The sequence below is a fragment of the Hyposmocoma kahamanoa genome, unplaced genomic scaffold (assembly GCF_003589595.1).
Source record: "Hyposmocoma kahamanoa isolate Upper Pololo Valley unplaced genomic scaffold, ASM358959v1 180, whole genome shotgun sequence".
In the NCBI taxonomy this organism is placed as follows: Eukaryota; Metazoa; Arthropoda; class Insecta; order Lepidoptera; family Cosmopterigidae; genus Hyposmocoma; species Hyposmocoma kahamanoa.
In genome coordinates this window covers 2361409-2373269 of record NW_020653711.1, presented here as the reverse complement: position 1 = coordinate 2373269, position 11861 = coordinate 2361409, and positions in this window count along the sequence as shown.

The following is an 11861-nucleotide window of genomic DNA, read 5'->3' as shown; positions in this document are numbered from 1 at the left end:
TATAATGGGACCACTACTGAGGTACCCTCTTTCCACCATAAAAACAATCATCAAAACTGGTTCACAAATGTCGGAGTTATCGTGTAACATACATACAAAAACAAAATATATATATACAGTGGAATAGAGATAAAAATAAAACGCACCCTTAGTGTAATAAGGCTACATCTGCAAACTGACAGCTTTTCAGAAGAGAGCTTTAAGTATTCTACGAATGAAATTAGTCGATCACTTTTTTCGGTCATTCTTGGACTAGTTAGTGTTCAGTAGTGGCAATTTTTATTATTTAAGTGTTCCATTTTTTGTCGTACAATATTATTTAATTTTTCTGTATTGTATCGTGAAATATTATTTATTAATTACACAATAATATACATGAATATTTAAATAATAAAAATTGCCACGGAAATTAGGTAGTGATCACTAGTCCCGCCCGGGTTTTATCGGGTTTTTACTCAAAATTGTGAGCAGAAATGGCGAATACGGAATAATTCGAAACTTATTGCAAATGTCCACGTAAACAATCTTTTTTAGAAAAAAAAAGAGAATTCCTCACGATACCCACCGTGCAATCCTGTAGAATCTCAGTAATAAGGACGCACACTACGATTCGATTTTTATGAAGATCGATTCAAGTGCATACGATCTAACGATTTTTTGTATCGATTTATTCCAATGCAATTTTCATGCGAATCGATTCAATCGAAAGGCAAACCGAATCGTTTGGATTAGAAAACAATAAAGACTGCAATAATATAATTGAATTTGAACAAAACTCGATTTACAACAAATATATAGTTGTAAATAGATTTCGCCCTCGATTTCGGGCGTTAATTATTTTAACGATTTAAACACGGCGTTAACAAAGCGCCGGGCTAAAACTGAGATGCTTGCCATCTCTGATCACAGATGAATAACAAATCGTGTGTTGTTGCCTCAGAGTAAATACCTCCAATGTGATTTGAACGAATTTTTCAGGAAGAACAAAAAAGAGTGCTGTAAAATATACGAGTAGTAAGCACTTGTTCTTAGTAGTTAGAGATTAAATTAATTAAATTATACCTCTCTTGGATGCTAGATTAGTCTAATAAAATACATAGGTATTTAAACAAATTTGGATTTAACAAAAATTAGGTGAAATAAAATATGTAAAAATGCGTAGCCGAATTTTTCGCAATTGTTACATATAGGAAAGGAAACTACCTCTATTTTTCAGATCTAAATAGCATACAATTGTTCTTTCAATCAAACGCTCAGTAAAAGGTCAATAATAATTAATATAAATAAAAATAATTTAACTAAAAAAAGATAAATAATAAAAATACAAGGACGTGAAATAAAAATAAAGTTACGATTTTTTCTAAATAAGTTTCTCAATATTGTAAAATTTATTACCCAACAAAATGAGTTATAGTCAGGTATAAAATATTTCGTCATGGTGTTTATAATATATATCAAATTTGCAGATTTAACCTATTAAGTATTACACTTCCGTTGAAAATGATATTTGCAAAAATGTACAGAAAACGAATTGTTTTATTTTTTTTTTGTTGTCAAGGGCTACTGAGCATATTAAATGTGGTACAAATTTTGTAGAGCTCTAAAATGTTGTATTATTTCAAAAAGTATTATTTTTCTCTATGGAAAAATGAAGAAATGCATGATGTGCATTGACTTACAAATAAATGGACGACGGGTCTAATACAAAAACCACGAAAAAAATGTCCCAAGTCAACCTATTCGAAATTTAAATTGTTATGTCATCGCAGTATCGCGCTGTCCGTAGAACAAATGAAGACGTGCGGACACTTTTTAGCGCGGACCCGACGTCCATATAATTGTAAGTCAATGATGATGTGCCTCTTTTTGGCGTATATTTGTCATTCTTAATTTTCATTGTGGGTGAGATTATGATGATACGCGTTACATCTGCGCTTAGTTCTGTGTTTCTCACTTGTAAGTTACTCTGTAATTATATTTTTGGATTCGTTTACCTGAGCTTAATTTCCCCCTACTTCTCAGCATTACAAATGACAACTACATAATTATTGATACAAAGATCGAACACTAAGAAAAAATTTCTTCGATCTGGCTGAATTCTAAAAAAGTCGTTAAAAACCAAAAACAAGGATCTGCAACAAGCACGTAGAAAAATTCGTGAGGTCCGCTAGTTCGTTCCGTAGCTTAGTTGGCTTGGTTCGATTCCAGCCGGATCGAAGGATTTTTTTCTCTGGTGGAGTAATTTCACAAGAATAATTAAATATCATGGTGGTCAACCATCGTGACAATCAATAAACTTTAAAATTAAATGTTATGGACATGTTGTTTTCATTGGAAGTATGTATGTTATTTCAGGTAATGCGTGAAAAATACGGCATGGTACCTGTATCGGACCCAGAAGGACCGTGTCGGAATGACGGTACTGGGGGTCGATTCAGAACCTTACGATAAGTCGGTTGTAGTACGATTTCTTTTCATTTGTATTCTCAACACCCGAATGGAACGTCAAACTGTCGTAGTCGAAACCGAACCGAAATTACGTCACACATGTACGATTACTCGAACTTCTTGACCGGCAAAGGCTACAAACGTTATTCAGCAAACAGTTATCGAATGAAAGTTACTTAAAATGGAAAATAGTAAAAATAGTAAGTAGTAAAATGGAAATCTGGAAATCTCTTCTTATTTTAAATAAAGTCTGGAGTTTAATAAAATGTATTAATTTATTTTAATGCAAGACTAATGAATGCATTTCTACATTTTAGGCCGTTAAAGACTTCAAAATGTGTACAAAATGATTTTCATTTTTCTTATAATCTATTTGACCGACTAACTCCGTAAACGCTTATGAATAACGATATCGAATATCGAATATATCGAATCGATCTTTAATATGGTTCTGATCTGGGTGCTCTAGGTTGTGGCCCTGTGAATATCGTTGCTGTGGCAGTATGGGATCGTGACATTATTTTGTCTCCATGACATATTATATCTCCATGACATTCCTTTCTCCCGCCTCTATTTTCCCAGTTTCTTAGACGTGCTGGTGCGTACATTTTTTTTTTTACTTTTTGCGCTATTTTGTATTCAGAGTGACCGACGATGAACCCATTGTTACCCGTACAGCACTAGGAGAGGAAAAATTATTCCTGCTACAAAACCAGGTTACGCAGCATGGTATGACCGGTACTGTACAAGAAAAAAAACCTGCTACATAACCCAGTTATTTGTAAATGTAAGTTTTATAATAATACCATAAAAACGCAACCGCTATTACAATATTTATACAAGAATATGCAATATTCTTTATAACTAGAATGTTAGGACATAAAGTTACACTCTACCCCTAACACGGCTGATCTTAAAAAAAAACTGTCATTGCTTCATACATGACAGGCAGGGATGCCACATGAGTAAAAAATATCCTCTTGTGTCAACCCTACCAAAATAGGTAAAAACTTTGCACGCTCTTTAGGTGCTTTGTCTCTGTTCCTTTTCTTTACTCATGTGGTAATGCCACAGATTACTTATAGTTACTACGTAAGTAATGATGTTATCAAATACACACACACAAAGACATGTTGGCTGTCAAAGTTCAGCACATTTTCTTATGTCGTTTTTTCAGCTACTTTTACAATCTATGGAGTGGTAACATATAACCTGCCTAGACCTGGCTGACCTAGATATACTCTACATAACGTTTACTGGTAAATTAATTTGGCACCGGGAGCATAGATTTCGCCATAATCTTCGCAGTGCCATGTGATTTTTATTTATATGCTAAAGTTGAGTAACGTTTGTATTGCTGTGTAAAAAACTACAGGCGCTATATAATATTGCTAAACTGAATTAAGAAGGCGTTTACAAATTTATGTTGGTTTTATTTTATAATACATTATAAATGTGACTAACTATGTAATTGGCTACGTATATATAAGTTTGTAAGTGATCATTATAGACACATTTAAAAGTCCTCAGTTTGCAAATAAACCAACGAATTGACTTTGGATTTCCTTTTTTTACCCGACTTTCAAAAAGGAGGAGAAAAAAATAGACGAATTGAGAATAATTCATCAGTATCTTTTTTTTGTATGTGTGTTACACGAAAACTCGCCGGAGTTGATAGTTTCATTTGTGAATAGATTTTCCCATTTAAATTTGAAGAATATATTCCACCTCTAAGGGTAGCACACTAGGGGATGAATCACGCACTTTTCGGAAACCGATTTCAATAAAACTTGGCAAATAGATGTAATTCCACGAACTTTTGAGCTTGAGTTTTTTAGTACATGTACTGAGATTGTTTTCTTCATTATTATTTTCCAAAATTTTAACCATATTATCTTTAGCTATTTGACCTCAGCGGCTTTCTATTTTTTTGTTATATATTTTTTCTTTATAGGCATTGACTTACAAATAAATTGACCACGGGTCTAATACAAAAACGACGAAAAAAATGTCCCAAGTCAACCTATTTAAACGTAGTGACATGTAAAGGAATATGAAAAAGCTAAGACGTTGAATTTAAATTGTAATGTCATCGCAGTACTGTCTAATTTTGCTTGCTTCGCTGTCAGAAGAAACAAACGAAGACTAAAGCGTGAATGACGCTCTGTATACGATTTTAACGCCCTATAAGTTCGGACACTTTTTAGCGCGAACCCGACGTCCATATAATTGTAAGTCAATGTTTATAGGCAAAATTGCATATATTTGTATGTAAATTTTTTGATGACGCCAAGTGACGGGACGAACAAGTTGTGCATCTGGTGTTGAGCAACTCGCCTATCCATGACACTGCAACAGTGCCACTCAGAGCTTTAAATCGCAAAGTTATGAGGGGCACTGCCACTGCGCCCGTTACCCTGAGACATAAGTTGAAAAGTCACATGTGCCTGTAATTTTACCAGCACCCTCACCCTTTCATGTTCTTTCATATTATTTATTTGCAAATCACATAGTTACAAAACAGGTGTTCTTATGGTAATGTAGGTATGTACTATATGGCATGTAATACCCCTTAGCAACACGGCAAAAATTTGGGGGCACTAAGTTTATTTTATTAAAATAAAAATAGAATTAGTTAATGATCAAAAAAACAAGATTTTTTGCTCCTTACAAAACCGGAACGCTGTAACGCTCACATTACTGCTTGGCGACAGAAATAGATAAGGTGGCAGTATTTCCTTGGATGAACTCTTTCACAAGGAGCTCTACTGCTACTATTTGTTTTTTGTTATTACTTTTATTTCGTGTGTTTGGATACTGAAGTGATTCATGATTTGTCATGATTTCGTTATAAGCAAATGAACGTAAAAAATGCTGATTACTTATCAGACGCACGAAGCACATAAGTACACAATAGTTATTTATTGCAAACACACGACCGAGTAAAAATTTTCCTTATTTTTTTGTTGTCTTTTTGTGTACACAGTTACTAAGAAATGCCAGTTGTATTTCATCTGTGTAAATGTAAAACGACATAAGTAACATTTTCCTCAAAAGTCTTGCATTTATATAGCTATGGTAAGAAAATCACTATCTTTCTGCAAGTGAAACTCAATAACAAAAAAGCTATAAACTTAATAAGAGTTTTATCTGCAGAAAAATTATGAACATCGAACGTGTGTATGTATTTTTGGAATATATGGAGACGTACACACAGGTCAGTTGTTGGCATTGTACTACTTCAGTTTTCTAATTTGTGATTTCAGCGCAAACGAAAGTTTATATTTAAAAGTAATATCAGTACCATTTGACTGATGAGTTGCTAGGGATGGATGGCCCTTATTTCGTATATATTTCTGGTTATATACTCGATGACGGTGCATTTCTTACCACTGGTACATAATTTGGAGATTTTTTGTAGAAAATGTCACTTATGCGGTTTTACCTTTAAGCAGACGACTTAATACTTTTTGAATACGAATCACTTTGTTGTTTAGGACATTAGTTTCTCGAGATCGAAACATAGGGACGTTGCATGAATGGAAAATGTACCTACTAATTTATTACAACTATTAACAAACCACAAAGGCCGTAAAAAAATTAAATTAGAATGGGCTAAACTGCAAAAAAGATATACCTACTAAACATTATTCACCTACAATGACTTTTGCAAAATTGTAGACGAACTTTGTTCTTTAGTGGGACAATTGTTGGAAAATCTTTTTTTGTAACATATCTTCTAGGAAAGTTATTTATGATATTTATGATTTCATTTCATGTTTTTTGTGAAAAAGAATAACAATATACACTTTTTCCGTGTCCAGACAACTCATATTGTTTTTATGATCCCTCAAAATAAACCTAAATAAACTTAGTATTAGTAGTAGAGCTCCTTGTGAAAGAGTTCGTCCAGAGAAGTACTGCCACCTTACGTATACTGCCGCCAAGCAGTAATGTGAGCATACTATATTTCCAATTTGGAAGAGTACGGGCTACGGGTGCTGGTGAAATTACAGACACATGGGACTTGTCAACTTATGTATCAGGGTGACGGGCGTAGTGGCAGTGCCCCATCTTTGCGATTTAAAGCTCTGAGTGACACTGCAACTGTTATGGACAGGCGTGTCGCTTACCACCAGACGCACGACTTGTGCGTCCCATCACTTGGTATTATATTAAAAACTTTCCATCGCCTTTGAACGCTCTTCGCTTTCATTGCATATAATTATTATTTGGCTTTTATTTCTGGTTTCTCCGCCTATTGTCTGGTTTTAATCATACTTGCGAACCGAAATCAAGTAAATTTAGTATTATTATTATTAGGGTGGCTTTATTCAGGGTCTATGCGGGCCCTCATCACTACGACCATCAACTGATCTATTGTGATCTCCACTAATTACAGTTCGGAGCCAAGGCCAACAGTATTAAGGAACTGAAGGACTTTCCTGGCTCCGTCAGTTTTTATGTCCTCTGTTTGTGGCCTGTGCCTTCATGTACGGAACTTCGTACGCCCATTAGGGGGTAGCACTAGGTGAGGAGATGCACAAGAGCTTCATCCGGCTCGTGACAGGATTTACGCTATCTATTTTCAATATAATTGACATGTGCTTTTTCAAGTCACAATACCCAGTTAAGGTTCTAGTCAGCATTCTGGTGCCATTGCCGTGCTCAACAACTAGTTACTAAAATTATCCTACCAAGACACAGAAAATTTACCAATAATAGGTTAACCATCTGCAAATCATCGCACACATTCCAGGCACATACAATCACACAGACACAAAAACACACCCCACTCACATTTTACTTTTGGTTCAAATGTTTCTGCATCTATTACTCAGCATATTCATCTTTTATATTTTAATTAATTTATAAATTTATTATATTATATTTAAATATATATAATAATAATAATTTATCATAATACTTTTAATTAAGAAAAGTATTTTTGTAATGGCCCCAAAAATTTGCAATAATTTACCGAAACCACTAAGGTCGGAGAAAAACCTTATGGCATTTAAAAACAATTAAACAAGTTATTGATTAATGAAATGTACTATAATACAGTGTCCGAATTTTTAAATGATAAAACCCTATATTCATTGTCTAATTTTTGACATTGGAAGTTATCGACGTTATTCATATTACATGTCAGCTTCTATATAACCTGCATTTTCACAAATAAATGAATTATTATTATTTATATTTATTAATTCTCACCATTGGTTGTTATTTACCCAATCGTATTAAATCGTAACACTTTTTGTAACCCCTGGCTCCCACGATACAGGGTTTCCGTAGTGTGGTAGCCACTGGTACTTTATGTGTTCTGAATAACTGTTCTTAGCCTAACTGTGAATGTTGACCTTTATTGTAATCATATATAGTAAAAATAAAGATAAAGATATTTGTATTTTTTTTTTTATTTTTTTTTTATTGTGACTCGGCAAAATGACTGCACCGCGCCTGATGGAAAGTGCGAATACAGTCCAGAGATGAGAGTAACGGATGGAAAACATAAATATCTTCATTATCTATATTCCTAACTGGCACTGTAGGCAGCTATCAGGGTTTTTGAATGCTCAAGACTATTACTCTGTAGCCACACTTCTCGGAAGGCGTGTGTGCTCTCGTTCAGCAGAGTAAGCCTTGGCAGGTTGTTTGTATCCTACCCTTATAAAGGGTTCGGGACCATTAAATTTTTTATCATACTCATATTCTCGTGTTAAATAGATTTACAGAATAAGTGGGCGTGCTGGACTGCCCGCATCCAAATATAATAATCCGTTCTGCAATATCTAGGTCATGGTACTACCCGCATTGTCTATGAAGTGTTATGTTTGAGTCACATGTCAAAATAATGTATGTATTGGGTTATAGATAGGTATACAATTTATGTATGCAATGTACCTCTATTTATTTAATACGTAGATGCTTATTTTATTTGTATAACGTCGACTAAATTCGTAAATCTCGTAACGGCCATTGATATGAACTTTTAGGCACAAATAGGCACAAAACAACAATAACTTGTTATTATTGTGTTGTTGGATGGGGTATATATGGTTTAATATTTTTCCTTTTTTTTCCCTATATTGGTAAGTGTACCTGATCTCAATGTGTAAAATAATATTATGTTAATTACATTATAATAATAAAGTTTTAGTTTCAGGTGACTAAAACCTTTACGTATTTTTTGTGCTACTTGTGGAGATTTGTAATTGTTACATATATTTATAGTTAAAAATTTGATGTAAATCTTCTAAAAATAAATAAAAAACTTTTTTATAAAAATAACCGACCTCAAAAGTTCATGGAATTACATCTTTTTGCCAAGTTATATTGAAATCGGTTACCGGAAAGTGCTAGTTTGATACGAGAGAGACGTAGACGTAGAGATGTGAAATGAGACCAATACTGAGGTACCCTTTTTCCAACAAAAAAGGAATTGTCAAAATCGGTTCACAAATATTTTTTTTTGGTTCTATTATAATAACATGAAAACTTCATTTCCCGGCGAAAATTTCATTTTTGTGGTCGGGACAACGAAAGTTGAAATTTGCTTATCATTAAGGAAACGTACAAATTTTCGTCAACTGACGGGACGGATGGAATCGTGCGCCTGATGGTAAGCTACACGCCTGTCCATAACAGTTGCAGTGCTGCTCAGATCTTTCAATCGCACAGATCTGAGAGGAGTTGATTTCTCGTAACATAACCAAACAAAAAGTCGAATTGAGAACAGAATTCTTACTGGAAATAATTATATGTCATATAATGATTGATTATATCTTCACTTTGTATTTAAAAAAGGGTCTTTATAGACTTTTCTAAAATATATAATTTATATTATATATTTTAGTAAAGGGATTTCGTTTAAACATGGAGTTACGAGGTTTTCAAATTTAGCTGACAATAAATAAATGTAATTGTATAAGTAGCAGTAGAGCTCCTTGTGAAAAACTTCGCCCAGGGAAGTATTGCCACGTTACCTATTTCTACCGCCAAGCAGTAATGTTCACATTACTGTGTTCTAGTTTTGAAGGGTAAGGTTGGGACTTGTCAATTTATGTCCTAGGGTGCGGTGGCAGTGGCAGTGCTCCTCAGATCTTTTTGATTTGAAGCTCTGAGCTGCATTATAAATATTAAGGACAGGCGTGTTGCTTACAATAAAAAAAACTTAGATTTGAATGATTCATTTACCGTTCTAATGCGTCATCATGGCATTTACTCTAATGGTGGGATTACCAGTTGTCTGAGTGATGATATAGATATTGAAATGTCATTCTTACACGAGGATAAACTTTGAGTGTCTGCGGCCGGTTGGGATTCACAAAGAGACAATGTGTATGATAACACTAAGGTAACAAATTTTCAAAATAGATTTATTTTTGCTCTGTTTCTGTTTAATTGAACAGCAAGTATGTAGAAAAGAGTATTAGCTACACCCTTGAAATTTGTTTTTGTGGCTGTCACAGTGGTATTTACGTAGCTACATAGTGGTATTTACACAATTTCATAAAACTACACATTTTTAGGTTCTTTGTCATCCATTGTAGAATATTGGTTGAAGTATACTATGAATTTGAAATATAATGTTCCCTTTTAGTCTTTTAAATAAAGAGAAACACAAAAATTTGTACATTTCCTTTTCGTTGTCCCGACCACAAAAACAAAATTCTCGCCGGGAAATAAAGTTTTCATGTTTTTATGATAGAACCTATTAGAAAATGATAGTGATAACCTAGAAACAATTATCGTGTTACATGGTGCAATTTTGGTTCAAAAGCATTAATATGGTAACTCTGGATACTCGAACGGGTTAAGGCCGGCTTATCATTGGCCATGGGAAAATTACAATAATTGCATCCGAGAGTTCTCGTTGAGTAGGCCTGGCTGTATGTGCGTGATTATTGCCTTCTATCAGAATGAAATCATTACCAATTCATTGTGAAAAGAAGAACATGAATTCGGATGGTGTACTCGAAGTAACGCGTCAGGGCTTTACTTACTCAGCTTGCTCAGCGACTCGTTGTGGGTCTTGTTTTCCGATACGAGTTGTAAGATCTCCTCTTAGTTCTCTGTGTACAGGGCGCGGAGGCCTTTCTCCACTTCGTCCCTCCAACGGTATTTCGGCCGAGACTAGGACGACCCATGTAGGCTCTTTTCTCCGCGCTATGATCTGGCTCCTATCGTGAAATCCGAGCTTAAAGAGTCTTGTGGACATGATTTCTCTGATAATATTGGAAGTAATGTCCATCCTGCTTCTGCGTCGGTCCCAAAATATTACGGAAATTTTTTTTTCGGCGACGAGCTTGTTTTTTTTCTTCAGAGTCAGTTGACCGTATGGTAGTTTCATACCCACGGATCTTAATCTAAGCTTGGACACTAATAATCTATAGAGAGCTGCCACACATTTCAGAGCTCCCTAAATGCTGATTCCATTTTCTCTTCCCTGCAGTAAGTGTCATTTTTATCGCGCAGCCCATTTGAATAATGCATATGCTCTACATTGTGTGTGCTGAACTTGCTCCCTTGCCACACAGTAAATAGTAGTTGTTCATGTTGTAAATCTGCCGTCTACTAACTAAAGCTAAACTGGCTAAGTGACAAACGGTCAAATATCCATTTTATATAGCAAAAGATAGAGCACAAAATTCTCTTTTGAAAACAGTTAAAATTAGTTTACGTGTTCGACTTATCGGAATATATACCCTAACGATTCATAGCTGAAATATCATTAAACAATTTCAATATTCTAAAACTGGGTTATGGTTTTTCATGATATCTCAAAAAAACATTTTGTCACTTAGCCTCGTTTTAGTTAGTGGACGGCAGAAATTGTAATTGGTGTAATTTTATGTCATTGAATAAATAGCGTTTAATGTTTTGTGTGTAAATGGTAAAACAAAAAGCAAATGGTTTAATTACAGGGTAAATCTAAAAACTTTTTATTATTGAATATGATGTTTTACTATCATGGCGAAGTCTCCAAACCCTTTCCAATGACCTTTAGCAAACATAAAGGACGAAACGTCGGTTTGTTTGAAAAAACAAATATACGCGATTTAAATCCGGAAAAATAGTTTCATTTCCTAAACATAAAGGAGTTCGTAACGTCTGCTGATGCGGTCTGTAGGTCAGTTACTTAAGAACGGTGGTTCTGACACTGGTACAAGTGTAGGGGCCTATACTAAGCTATATAGTATTGACGCCTAATTGTTTAAATAGATAGATAAGTTGAGTTGTAAAAGGTTTATTAGTAAAGATACAAACTCGATGAGGCTGTGTATCTCTTACGTTGTAGTTAAGTTATTAAATGGCTATATTGACTGAACGTTCGTTAAACACTAAATTGATTGCCTACTTATGCGCACAGGTAAACAAATGGCCGCGTAAAGTAGGACGCAAAG